This window comes from Phacochoerus africanus, chromosome 1, assembly GCF_016906955.1.
Source record: "Phacochoerus africanus isolate WHEZ1 chromosome 1, ROS_Pafr_v1, whole genome shotgun sequence".
Taxonomy (NCBI): domain Eukaryota; kingdom Metazoa; phylum Chordata; class Mammalia; order Artiodactyla; family Suidae; genus Phacochoerus; species Phacochoerus africanus.
Genome location: NC_062544.1, coordinates 242,125,829 through 242,139,724, shown reverse-complemented (window position 1 = coordinate 242,139,724; position 13,896 = coordinate 242,125,829). Strand labels below are relative to the sequence as shown.

General features: G+C 37.0%; 1 pseudogene; it reads left to right on the top strand.

The window, feature by feature from the left end:
* The first annotated feature begins 12,169 nt into the window (after positions 1-12,169).
* LOC125113420 (olfactory receptor 5H2-like) lies at positions 12,170-13,098 on the top strand (annotated as a pseudogene).
* The last annotated feature ends 798 nt before the right edge of the window (positions 13,099-13,896 follow it).

The following is a 13,896-nucleotide window of genomic DNA, read 5'->3' as shown; positions in this document are numbered from 1 at the left end:
GCTGCCATTGCTACATGCTATGGGCACTTCCTAAATCTGCTGAAGGCTCATTAACACTTCCCAGGGCCCTGTAACTAGGAGTAGAGTGTGCCACCTTCCTGCACGTCCTGCTGTCAAGAGCCCAGTAACTAGGCACTAACTACTAGCCCTACACATTGCCTCCTTCTCCCTGGGAACAAACTCAGCACCCTGGGGTAAGAGCCTGCTCACACTGAAGAAAGAGATAACAAATGTCCAAACTTCCACGCCAAAAATAAGTAGTAACCCCACACAAAATGCAAAGGGGTGCACCTGCATAGAAGTAGCCATCTAAGCCTATAGTTTGGCTTTCCTAAACTCACAGAAAAAGAAAAAAACATAAGAAAAATGAAGAAGCTCAGGAACAATTTCCAGTTAAAAGAAGAGGATAATTCACCTAAAGCAACAAACAATGAAACAGACTTCTGCAGACTTCTGCAGTCTAGCATGCATGAGATGGAACTGTGAAAGAGAAAAGGTAACCACACCCTTGGAAGAAGAAAGAAGAAGAAGCAGAGGAGGAGAAGGAGAATGAGAAGAAGCAGAAGCAGAAGCAGAAGCAGAAGCAGAAAAAGAAGAGGAAGAGGAAGAAGAGGGGGAGGAAGGGGAGGGGGGGAGGAGGGAGAAGAGGAGGGGGAGGAGGAGGGGGAGGGAGAGGGGGAGGGGGAGGAGGGAGAGGAGGAGGAGGAGGAGGAGGAGAAAGAGGAGGAGGAGGAGGAGGAGAAGGAGAAGGAGAAGAAGAGACCGAAAATATATTTGAAGAAATTATGTCTGAAAACTTTCCAAATCTAAAGGAAACAGATACAGGAAGCACAGAGGGCCCCAAACAGGTCACATGAAGTCATATAATAAAAACGGCAAAAGTTAAACAGAGGATTCTAAAGGCAGCTAGAGATAGACAAAGCATTATTTAAAAGGGAACCCCAATAATGCTATCAGCTGATTTCTCTACAGAAACACTATAGGCCAGAAAATAGTGGCAGGATATATTCAAAATGGAAAAATTTGCAGCCTAGAATACTCTACCCAGCAAGGATATATGTGAAAATAGACAGAGAAATGAAGACTTTCTCCAACAAACAAAAGCTAAAAGAGTACTGCAATACTAATCCCATTCTATAAGAAATGATAAGGGATTCTCTAAATTAAAAAAAAAAAAGGTAAGAAGACATAGGATGGAGCAAATCACAATTGGAAAGCAATCACTTAAATAAGACATCATAGAGGACTCAAAGGCCAAAAAGACAAGACAAAACAAAACAAAAAACCCAGTAAAAATGATGATAAACACAAGAAACAGCAAAAGGCCAAACATGAAGATGTTAGAAATGACTTCGAAATCATAGAATATGGGAAAAAAATAAGCAAGTCTAGACTCTCTTTTTAAATAATGTGTTTGAGCCTATATGACTATCAGGTTAAAGCAAGAAGATATAGGAAGGGTATAACATACTTAAAAAACAGGGCATCCACAAATCAAAACCAAACCTTACATACACAAAAACTAAAAAGACAAGTACACAAGCATAAAATAAGTGGAAATCAGACAACCAAAAAAAAAAAAAAAAGAGGAAAGGAACAAAAGAGAAACAGAGAATCAACTGAAAAACAAGGTTTAAATTGTCAATAAATACATATATATCAATAATTACCTTAAATGTCAAGGGACTGAATGCTCCAATCAAAAGACACAGAGTGCCAGAATGGATAAAAAATAAAATCTTACAATTCGCTGTCTGCAAGGGACACCTTAGGGCAAAGTACACATATAAATCAAAAGAGAGAGGATGGGAAAAGTTATTTCATGCCAATGGACAAGACAGGAAAGCAGGAGTTGTAATACTCATATCATACAAAATAGACTTTAAAACAAAGGCCATAAAGAAAGACGAAGCAGAACACTAATGGTAAAAGCATCTTTTTAAGAAGAGGATATTACAATTGTCAATATATATGCCCCTAAAATAGGAGCACTGAGATACACACAAATACTAGCAGACATAAAAGGAGAAACTGATGGGGATACAATACTAGTAGGAGAATTTAACACTGCACTCACATCAATGGACAGGTCCTCTAGACAGAAAATCAATAAGGCAACAGAGATCCTAAATTACACAATAGAAAAGTTAGACTTAATTAACATTTTCAGAACATTAAATCCACAAAAATCATGATATACATTCGTTTCAAGTGCACATCAAACAGTCTCAAGGATGGATCACATACTGGGTCACAAAACTAATCTCAACAAATTTAAAAGTACAGAAATTATTTCAAGTATCCTCTCTGACAACAAAGGCATGAAACAAAAAATCAACCACAGGAAAAGAAATGAGAAAAAGAACTAACTAGATGGAGACTAATCAATCTGGTATTGAGAAACCAATGGGTCAATGAGGAAATCAAGAAGGAAATTAAAAAATACCTCAAGACAAATGATAATGAAGACACAACCACTCAAAATCTATGGGATGCTGTGAAAGCAGTGCTTAGAGGGAAATTCACACAATATAGGCCTTCCTCAAATAAGAAGAAAAATCTCAAATTGACAACTTAATCCACCACCTAAATGAATTAGAAAAAGAAAAACATAAAAAATGCTAAAGTCATCAGATGGAATGAAATCAGAAAGATTAGAGTGGAAATCAATAAAATAGAGATTCAAAAAACAATAGAATCAATAAAACTAAGAGATGGTTCTTTAAAAAGGTAAAAAAAAATTGATAAACCTATGGAAAGTCTCACTAAAAAGAGAAAAGACAGAAATAAACAAAATAAGAAATAAAAAAGGGGGAAATCAAAATGGATACTGCAGAAATACCAAAAACCATAAGAGAATATTATTAAGAATTACATGCTAACAAATTTGACAATCTGGAAGAAATCAACAACTTTCTAGAGACTTACAGCCTGCTAAAACTGAATCAAGAAGAAATTGATCAGACCAATCACTAGAAATGAAATTGAATATGTCATAAAAACACTCCCTACAAATAAAAGCCCAGGACCAGATGGCTTTACAGGTGAATTCTACCAAACATACAAAGAGGAACATATAAATATCCTCCTTAAACTTTTTGAAAAGAGTGAAGAAGAGGGAACTCTCCCAAAGACATTCTACCACCCCAATTCCAAAACCAGACAAAGATACCACCAAAAAAGAAAAGTATCGGCCAATATCTTTGATATAGATGCAAACATTCTCAACAAAATTTTAGCCAACCAAACCCAGCAACATATCAAAAAGATCATATATCATGACCAGGTGGGGTTCATCCCATGTACACAAGGATGGTTCAATGTAATGCAAGTCAATCAGTGTCATACAGCACATTAACAAAAGAAAAGTCAAAACTAGATGATCATCTCAATAGATGCAGAAAAAGCATTTGACAAAGTCCAACATCCCTTCATGATAAAAACTCTTACCAAAGTGGGTATAGAGTGAGAACATACCTTATCATAATAAAAGCCATTTATGACAAACACAGAGCAAATATAATACTCAATGGAGAAAACTGAAAGACTTCCCACTAAAATCTAGAACAAGACAAGGATTCCCACTCTCATCACTGTTATTCAACACAGTATTGGAAGTCCTATTCACAGCAATCAGATAAACAAAAGAAATAAAAAGTATGAAAATTGGAAGAGAAGAGGTAAAATTGTCATTGTATGCAGATGACATGATACTATATATAGAAAACCCTAAGGCCTCAAACCCACAATTACTTGAACTGATCAACAAATTCAGCAAAGTAGCAGGATATAAGATTAACATTCAGAAATCAGTCACATTTCTGTACATTAAAAATGAAATATTAGAAAAGGATTACAAAAATACATTTTAAAACTGCACCCCCAAAAAATCAAACATCTGGGAATAAACCTGACCAAGGAGGTGAAAGACATATGCTGAGAACTATAAAACATTAATCAAGGAAATTAAAGAGGATCCAAAGACATGGAAAGATATTCCATGCTCATGGATTGGAAGAATTAATATTGTAAAAATGGCCATACTACACAAAGCAATCTACAGATTCAATGCAATCCCTATAAAATTACTCATGACATTTTTCACAGAACTAGAACAAACAATCCAAAAATTTATATGGAGCCACAAAGACCCAGAATTGCCAAAACAATCCTGAGGGGAAAAAAAAAAAAACAAGCAAGAGGCATAACTCTCCCAGACTTCAGGCAATATTACAGAGCCACAGTAATCCAGACAGCATGGTGCTTGTTCCAAAACAGACATACAGACCAATGGAACAGAGTAGAGAACCCAGAAATAAACTCAAACACTTATGGCCAATTAATTTTTGAAAAAGGAGGCAAGAATATAAAATGGGAAAAAGACAGTCTTTTCATCAAGTGGTGGTGGAAAAACTGGGCAGCCAAATGTAAACCAGTGAAACTGGAACCCACCCTCACACCATGCACGAAAATAAACTCAAAATGGCTTAAAGACTTCAGCATAAGGCAAGACACCATCAAATTCCTAGAAGAGAACATCAGCAAAACATTGTCTGACATCAACCTTACAAATATTTTCTCAGGTCAATATCCCAAGGCAACAGAAATAAAGCAAAAATAAACCAGTGGGACCTAATCAAACTGAGAAGCTTTTGCACAGCAAAGGAAACCATAAAAATAAAGACAACCTACAGAATGGGAGAAAATCGTTTCAAATGATGCAACTGACAAGGGCTTAATCTCTAACATATACAAACAACTTATACAACTCAACAGCAAAAAAGCCAACAACCCAATGGAAAAATGGGCAAAAGACATGAATAGACATTTCTTTTCTTTCTTTTTTTTTTGTCCTTTTGTCATTTCTTGGACTGCTCCCATGGCATATGGAGGTTCCCAGGCTAGGGGTCCAATTGGAGCTGTAGCCACTGGCCTACACCCAAGCCATAGCAACATTGGAACCTAGCCGCATCTGCAACATACACCACAGCTCACAGCAACACCAGATCCTTAACCCACTGAGGAAGGCCAGGGATCGAACTTGCAACATCATGGTTCTTAGTCGGATTCATTAACCACTGAGCTATGATGGGAACTCCTGAACAGACATTTCTCCAAGGAAGATATACAGATGGCCAACAAGCACATGAAAAAATGTTCAACATCCCTGATTATTAGAGAAATGCAAATCAAAATTACCATGAGGCACCACCTCACACCAGTCAGAATGGCCATCATTAGTAAGTCCACAAATAACAAATGCTAAGAAGGTGTAGAGAAAAGGGAACCCTCTTGCACTTTTGGCAAAATTGTAAATTGGTACAACCACTATGGAAAACACGATGGAGGTACCTTAGAAAACTACATGTAGAACTACCATATGACCCAGAAATCCCACTCTTGGGAATGTATCCAGCAAAACTTTCCTTGCAAAAGACACATGCATCCACATGTTCATTGCAGCACTATTCACAATAGCCAAAACATGGGTACATCCTACATGTCCATCAAGAGATGAATGGATTAAGAAGATGTGGTACATATCCACAATGGCATACTACTCAGCCATAAAAAGAATAAAATAATGCCATCTGCAGCAACATGGATGGAACTAGAAGACCCTCATACTAAGTGAAGTAAGTCAGAAAGAGAATACCATATGATATCACTTACACCTGGAATATAATATAGGGCACAAATGAAACTTTCCACAGAAAAGAAAATTATGGACATAGAGAACAGGCTTGTTGTTTCCATGGGGGAGGCGGAGGGAGTGGGATGGACTGGGAATTGGGGGTTAACAGATGCAAACTATTGCCTTTGAAATGGATAAGCAAAGAGATCCTGCTGTATAGCACTGGGAACTATATCCAGTCACTTTTGATGGAGCTTGATGATGTGAGAAAAAAAGAATGTATACATGTATGTGTGACTGGGTCACCTTGCTGTACTACAGAAAATTGACAGTGCACTGTAAACCAGCTATAATTGAAAAAAAATAAAAATCATTAAAACAATTAGAACATTTTCTAACACCATATGCAAAAATAAATTCAAAATGGATGAAAGACCTAAATGAAAGGCCAGATCCTCTAGAACTCCTAGAGGTAAACATAAACAGACCACTCTTTACATAAATCCCAGGAATATCTTTTTGACCCACATCCTAGAATAAAGACAGTAAAGACACAAATAAACCAGTGGAACTTTATAAAACTCAAAAGCTTATGCATAGCAAAGGAAACCATTAAAAATATGAAAAGACGGAGTTCCCGTCGTGGCGCAGTGGTTAACGAATCTGACTAGGAACCATGAGGTTGCGGGTTGGGTCCCTGCCCTTGCTCAGTGGGTTAAGGGTCCGGCGTTGCCATGAGCTGTGGTTTAGGTCGCAGACGCGGCTCGGATCCCTCGTTGCTGTGGCTCTGGCATAGGCCGGTGGCTACAGCTCCGATTCGACCCCTAGCCTGGGAACCTCCATATGCTGTGGGAGCGGCCCAAGAAATAGCAAAAAGACAAAAAAAAAATATGAAAAGACAACATATAGAATGGGAAAAAATTTAAAAATGACTCAACCAATAAAAGTTTAATCTCCAAAATATAGAAATAACTCATACAACTTCAAAACAAAAAAACAAACAACCCAATTGAAAAACAGGCAGTATATATATATATATATATACACATTTCTCCAAAGAAGACATATAGATGGCTAGCAGGCATATGAAAATATGCTCAATATCTATAATTATTACAGAAATTCAGATCGAAACAACAATGAGGTAGCATCTTACACCATAGTGGCCATCATTAGAAGTCAAAAAACAAATGGAGGAAACAATGTGGAAAATAGGGAACTTTTCTTCGCTGTTGGTGGAAATGTAGACTGATACAACCACTATGAAAACATTATGGAAATACCTCATAAAACTAAATATAGAAGTACCATATGACCCAGCAATCCCACTCCTATGCATATATCTGGACAGAACTTTCATTGTAAAAGATATATGCACCTGTATGTTCATCAACACATCATTCACAACAGCCAAGACATGGAAACAATTTAAATGCCCAGTGGCAGATGAATGGATTAAGAAGATATAGTACATATATGCAATGGAATACTATTCGCTCATAAGAAGGACAAAATAATGGCATGATATCACTTATATGTGGAGTCTAAAATATGCCTCAAATGACCTATCTATGAAAGAGAAACAGATCATGGTCATGGGGGACAGATTTGTGTTTGCCACGGGGAGTAGGAGGGAGATGGATGGATTGGGATTCTGGAGTTAGTATATGAAAACTGTTGCTTTTGGAGTGGATGGGCAAGGGCATCCTGCTGTGTAGCACAGGAAGCTGTATGTAATCATTTGTGATGGAACATGATGGAGGATAATGTGAGAAATATAATGTGTATATATGCATGACTGGGTCACTTTGCTGTACTGCAGAAATTGACAGAACACTGTAAATCAACTATAATAAAAATTAAATAAAAAATAAAAGAATAAAAAAGAACTAAATGTTAAGAAAAAAGATGAATATATTTGTATATAAAAGTAAAATCATTCTTCTTTTGAAAAATCATGCTTGATTAGCTAAGATCAGACCACACTAATTTAAGCACTTAGAGTAACTTTATACATAAAGAGGTGTTTGCCTAAACATGTCAGAAATTTCACCTGTGGTGGAAAAGAGTGGCATAAAATGCAATTTCAATTGTTAAAACTGGAACTGTTTACAATGACTTGATATACAAGTATTACAGAGTCTGTAATACTCTGGGGGACATTTTAGACTTTTCCTACATGTCCAAGTTTATAATGCCCAGTAGCAGAGCCTAGTTTTATTCTAAAGGGAATATACGGGTGTTATTAGGGGAATTTTATTTCTTTACTTCCCTCCACTTCTGGCAAAAGCAGAGTAGTTCAACTGTCTGACTCTTGGTTTCAAAACAAATTTATATATACAGTTTTTTTCTGATCTTGGGAACTCTATACTCCAAGATTAGTCTGTATGCAAAGAATTTTTTACCCGTGTTATCGTCCTTCTTGCGTATGTAATTTTTTTCCACTTTAGACTGACTTACCCTTTGATGGATTTTCTCATTTTCTTAAAGTTATAGGTAAGTGAAATTAATCGATATATTTATCCATATATATATATATACATATATATATATATATGTTAAAATACTGTGTAATTTCTTATAATTTTATATTTGGTTAACAAGATTCCAGTAAAGACAGGTGAACAAGGAAACTGAATAATCTAATATTTTATTTTAATGACTATAATCTAAATAAGCAAATAGCCTTAAGACTGAATTTTTACCTTTAAAATGTTTTACTATGTTTCCATAGTTATGACTTTATGAGGTAAAGTTTGGAGAACTAAACATTAAACAATTAAAACTGTTGTAAAGTCAGTTCATAATGGGTTCTATGTATGAAATTTATCTGGTTAGTCTTATTAAAAGATCCATTCAATTTAACTAATAACATTCCCTGAATAAAATCTGCAAGGTAAATCACTTTAATATTAACTCCTCTGTCCTTTTCCCACTTCTGATAGTAATTTCATTCAGTATATTATATTCATGCAGTAGGAAATAGGCACGCAATGTCTCTCTGTTATTGTTTCTAGGATTTTAAGACTTAAGGGGACACACATATATGGAATTTGGGAATTTTCAATTACCTAAGTGATTTGGGATTGTATGGAAGCAAGCCTGTTCCAAATAAAAATACACTTAACTACTGCAATTATTGTTGGTGGTTACTTATGAAGCCTGAATTATATCCCAGTAGTTAGCTCAATTTTATTCAGCTAAATCAAATTTGGGGGATAAAAATTGCTCTCAGGTAAAATGAGTAAGATTTCTAGAGAAATTCAGTTCTAACCATTGTGATAACAAAGATAAAGCACCTCTCAAATATGGAAAGATCTTTCCACAGTGATAGCATATTTATGAACAATACACAGTTTCAAAGGTAAAATTTATCATTATTATTATTATTTGATCATAGGGCTTCACCTGTAGCATATGCAAGTTCCCAGGCTAGAGGTCCAATTGGAGCTGCAGTTGCTGGCCTATGCCACAGCCACAGCAATACTAGATCTGAGCCACGTCTGCAACCTACACTGCAGCTCACAGCAATGCCAGATCCTTAACCCACCGAGCAAGGTCAGGGATTGAACCCATGTCCTCATGGATACTAGTCAGGTTTCTTTACCACTGAGCCATGATGGGAACTTCCAAAGGTAAAATTTAAATCAAAAATTTCTTTCATATACAAATTCCACAGGAAAATAAACTTTAGACTTTCAATAAAGGAAAAAGAAATGATTTCCAGTATTGACAAATTTTGATGAAAACTAGGATTAGGATAAAGATGCACCCTCTACATCTGAGCCATTCCTTTTTTTTAACAACTTCAGACTTTCTCTGACCCCCCCCCCCTTACTCCTCTTCTGTGGCTTGTCGTTCCTACACTTATCCATCTAGGATTCTATTATTTTCTTCCTATTTCTCTCCCTCTATTTTTATGATGTTTTCATCCACTTAAAATTTCTTTCTATTTCTCTATGAATGCCTCCTTTCTCTTCCTAATTCCTTCCTTTTCTCTCCTTTCTTTTGAAAACTTTTCTTAAAATGATCTACATGAAAAATTCTCTATCTCTCCACATGCAGTGGGCATTAACAACATGAATTCTCCATTTCATTCTCCTCACTGTTGTGCCACTTGTTTGCCTTTCATTTCTCATTATTCTTGGGTCCCATTTCTCTCACATAATGCAAGTTGCTCTCACCAAATCCACTAAAATAGCTCTTAATTTTCATGCACAATGATATACTGTTCACTTCTTGACCCATCACAACATCTATTTTGGCCACTGCCCTGTGATTTTCTTTGTCCTTCTTGAGTATATTTCTTCTCTTTATGTTCATAACACTCTGCTCTCCAGTTACCCCTGCTTTTCTGATCATTATGATCTTATGGTCTTATTCTGTCTTTGTCACTGCCATCCAGGGATACTGGATGCAATATGAAATGCTTTTTTGAAGCAACTTTTCCCTAACATGCAAATGGCAGTGATATTAGTGGAATCAGCTAGACAAAAATAGGCAGCAATAAAAACAAACATGGCAGTCAGTCAATAGCAGAAATCATGTCACAGCCTTTGCCCCATGAGGTCTTTGCTGCTGTATTGGACACCATGGCTCATGCTGAGTGCCACTGGTGTGGATGAAGGATGCATTTGCTGTATTTGTCCTGTTGCTGCTTTGGCTACTTTAGCAAACAAAATTCTCTTTTGCCCTTTTGTCACGGTCTCTCCAAATTTGAAATCCAGTATGGGTGGGTTTGATTTGTCAAATCTACATCAAATTCTCTAACTCTACATGCAAGGGCAATGGGGAAGTCAGTTTCTGGCTCTTTTGGCTCCTAGAGTAGGTCGTAAACTGCCAGCAGAGTATGGGTTAGAAAAGATGGTCAGATTTGGCAGTCTTGAAAAGACATACATCCTCTATGGCCACTTTAATATGCTTTCTTAGGTTTTGTTCCTCATTATTCTTTTTACTTCATGCACACTCTTCAATTGACAGGTTACAATTAAGTATGGCTTAAGACACTCTCAATCACTCCCAAGTCACTATTTCTATTAAGCTCTACTAGACTCATACCACAAATCATGTATCCCCTAGATGTTCAGAGGGCATACTCTCCAGAAACTGGCCACCGTATCTGAGTTCTCAATCAATTTTTTTTTGTCTTTTTGCCATTTCTTGGGCCACTCCCACAGCATATGGAGGTTTCCAGGTGAGGGGTCTAATCGGAGCTGTAGCCACCGGCCTACGCCAGAGCCACAGCAATGCAGGATCCGAGCCGTGTCTGCAACCTACACCACAGCTCACGGCAATGCCGGATCATTAACCCACTGAGCAAGGGCAGGGACCGAACCCACAACCTCATGGTTCCTAGTTGGATTCGTTAACCACTGTGCCACGACGGGAACTCCTCAATCAATTTTTGATGAAAACCTATCTGGTCACCAAATGCCTCATCTATCCTTGACTGACTACCTCCTTTTTTTTTTTTTTGTCTTTTGTCTCTTTAGGGACACACTCACGACATATGGAGGTTCCCAGGCTAGGAGTCTTATCAGAGCTGTAGCTGCCAGCCTCCACCACAGCCACAGCAAGGCCAGATTGGAGCCACATCTGCGACCTACACCACAGCTCACAGCAGCACAGGATCCTTAATCCACTGAGTGAGCCCAGGGATTGAACCTGCAACCTCATGGTTCCTAGTCAGATTCGTTTCCACTGCACCACAATGGGAACTCCACTGACTACCTCCTTCACATCCAACACGTCATCAGTGGAGTGACTCTACATTATTAATTCCTTTGCATCTATCTCCTCATCATTCTCATCACTGTCAATATCATTTCACCTGTACACTAGGTACTTCACAGGATTTTGAATTATTTCAGGCACAATTAAAAATGTAGATTACTAGACAATTCTTTGCACTGTAAATCAATCTTGACAGTAAAACCTCACAATCTATATTTTGCACCAAAAATTCCTTAGATAATTCTGATGTGTAAACTGGTTTAGAAACCAGTAGACAAGAGTACCAGATCCCTGACCAGTATTCCTGACTATAATTTCCACTCCCTGCAGCCTAGTTTCTATACTACCATACAAGCAGTTTTATTAAAAAAAACCTTACAGTGCCATTCCTATCTCTTATTTTCAGTGCATACTTACTTTCTGATGATTATTGTTCAAGATCCTTTGCATGCCCTTCAATTCACTGTATTACCCAAGCCTTTCAAACTTACTTATCCTTGATGCTATAGTCCTGTCCCAGACACAGAATTCCCTATAACACTCCATAATATTGCCATAAATTTGGAAGATATTTAGAATGTCATTCATTTTCAAATCTGTTGACTGTTTTCATGGTTTTTGGATTTCAACAATCATTTAAGTCCATCCCCCCCAATACATTCCATATTATGTATGTAATAAACAAACTTGAGAAAATTATGATATGCATTTTTGTCTCTGTTCTCCAGTATGTTTATACTATAATTTCTTAGTGACCTTTCCTTTGATTTACCCCATTTACTTCAGGCAACACCTAGTGAGGAGATGGAAAAGGGAAATACAACATTGCTGACAGAATTTATTCTCACAGGACTTACATATCAACCGGAGTGGCAAATCCCCCTGTTCCTGCTCTTCTTGATAATATACCTCATCACCCTCATGGGAAACCTTGGTCTGATTGCTCTCATCTGCAATGACCCTCACCTTCATATCCCCATGTACTTATTCCTTGGGAACTTGGCCTTTGTGGATGCTTGGTTATCATCCACAGTGACCCCCAAGATGCTGGTCAACTTCTTCACCAAGAACAAAATGATTCTTTCACTGAATGCCAGGTACAATTTTTTTCCTTTGCAATCTGTGTAACCACAGAATGTTTTTTGCTGGCAACAATGGCATACGATCGTTATGTGGCCATATGCAAACCCTTACTTTATCCAGTAATTATGAACAATAGACTATGCATTTGGCTATTCATTTGGTCATTTTTAGGTGGCCTTTTCCATGCCATAATTCATAATGCTTTTTTATTTAGATTAACTTTCTGTAATTCCATCATAGTACATCAAATTTACTGTGACATCATACCATTGTTTAAGATTTCCTGTACTGATCCATCCATTAATTTTTTGATGGTATTTATTTTCTGTGGGTCAATACAGGTGTTTACCATTCTAATTGTTCTTGTCTCTTACACACTTGTCCTCTTTATAATATTAAAAAAGAAGTCCATGCAAGGCATAAGGAAGGCCTTCTCCACCTGTGGATCCCACCTCCTATCTGTCTCTTTATACTATGGGCCTCTTCTCTTCATGTATGTGTGCCCAGCATCTTTACAAGCAGATGCTCAAGATATGGACTCTATATTTTACAGCATCATAATTCCTGTATTAAATCCAGTTATCTATAGCTTGAGAAATAAGAAAGTTATAGATTCATTGACAAAAAAGTTGAAGAGCAATGCTTAGAACTCATACTAATACCGGTCTTCTTTCATTTAAACAGTCATATAACTGTGGAGATTAGATGTCGCTATGTGTTGATTAGTGTTCAAAGTTTTTTCCATTTACTATTGCCTTAGAGTTTTAATGACTTAAGGTGGAAGTATTAGTAAACATCTTACAGTACATGCATATGCTATTAAAAACTTAGATAACACAGAATAATTTTTAACCAAGTGCTCATCTTATACTAGAATAAGTAAAGAGAATAAATAATTAAATTAAAATGTTTTATGCATATGTCATCAATGTGACTTGATACATGCACTAAGCACCATGCTAGTATAATTACTTAGAAAATAAATATACATATGATGTATTTGAGAGTAGTAGAACTGTGAAAACTTGAGACTCATATTACCTATTACTCATATTATATACCACAGTGGAGCCAGGATTTTGTTTGAGAGAACAGAGGCCATTCCCAATGTGGAAGGAGATAGATGGGCTTCAGGATAGACATTTACAACTAGCCTCTTGTTTATACTACTTGAGGCAGGAGCTAGGTTGCTTTTGGTATAGACGTTTATGATGAGCCACCTATTTGTACTTCAAGATAGAAATAACAGGAACAAGATAAATAACCAGAATTTGTCTTCGATGGATACTTTATACAATGGTAATGTCAGGGGCAAAGAGAGGGTTAAGTCCTGCTTGGGCAAAAGATCACATACTTCCTATCCTTGGGGTTAAGGAGACTGACACATGTGGAGAAAGATTCCTAGTGTCAAAAAGGGAGGAGATATCAGAGCATAATAAATCCTG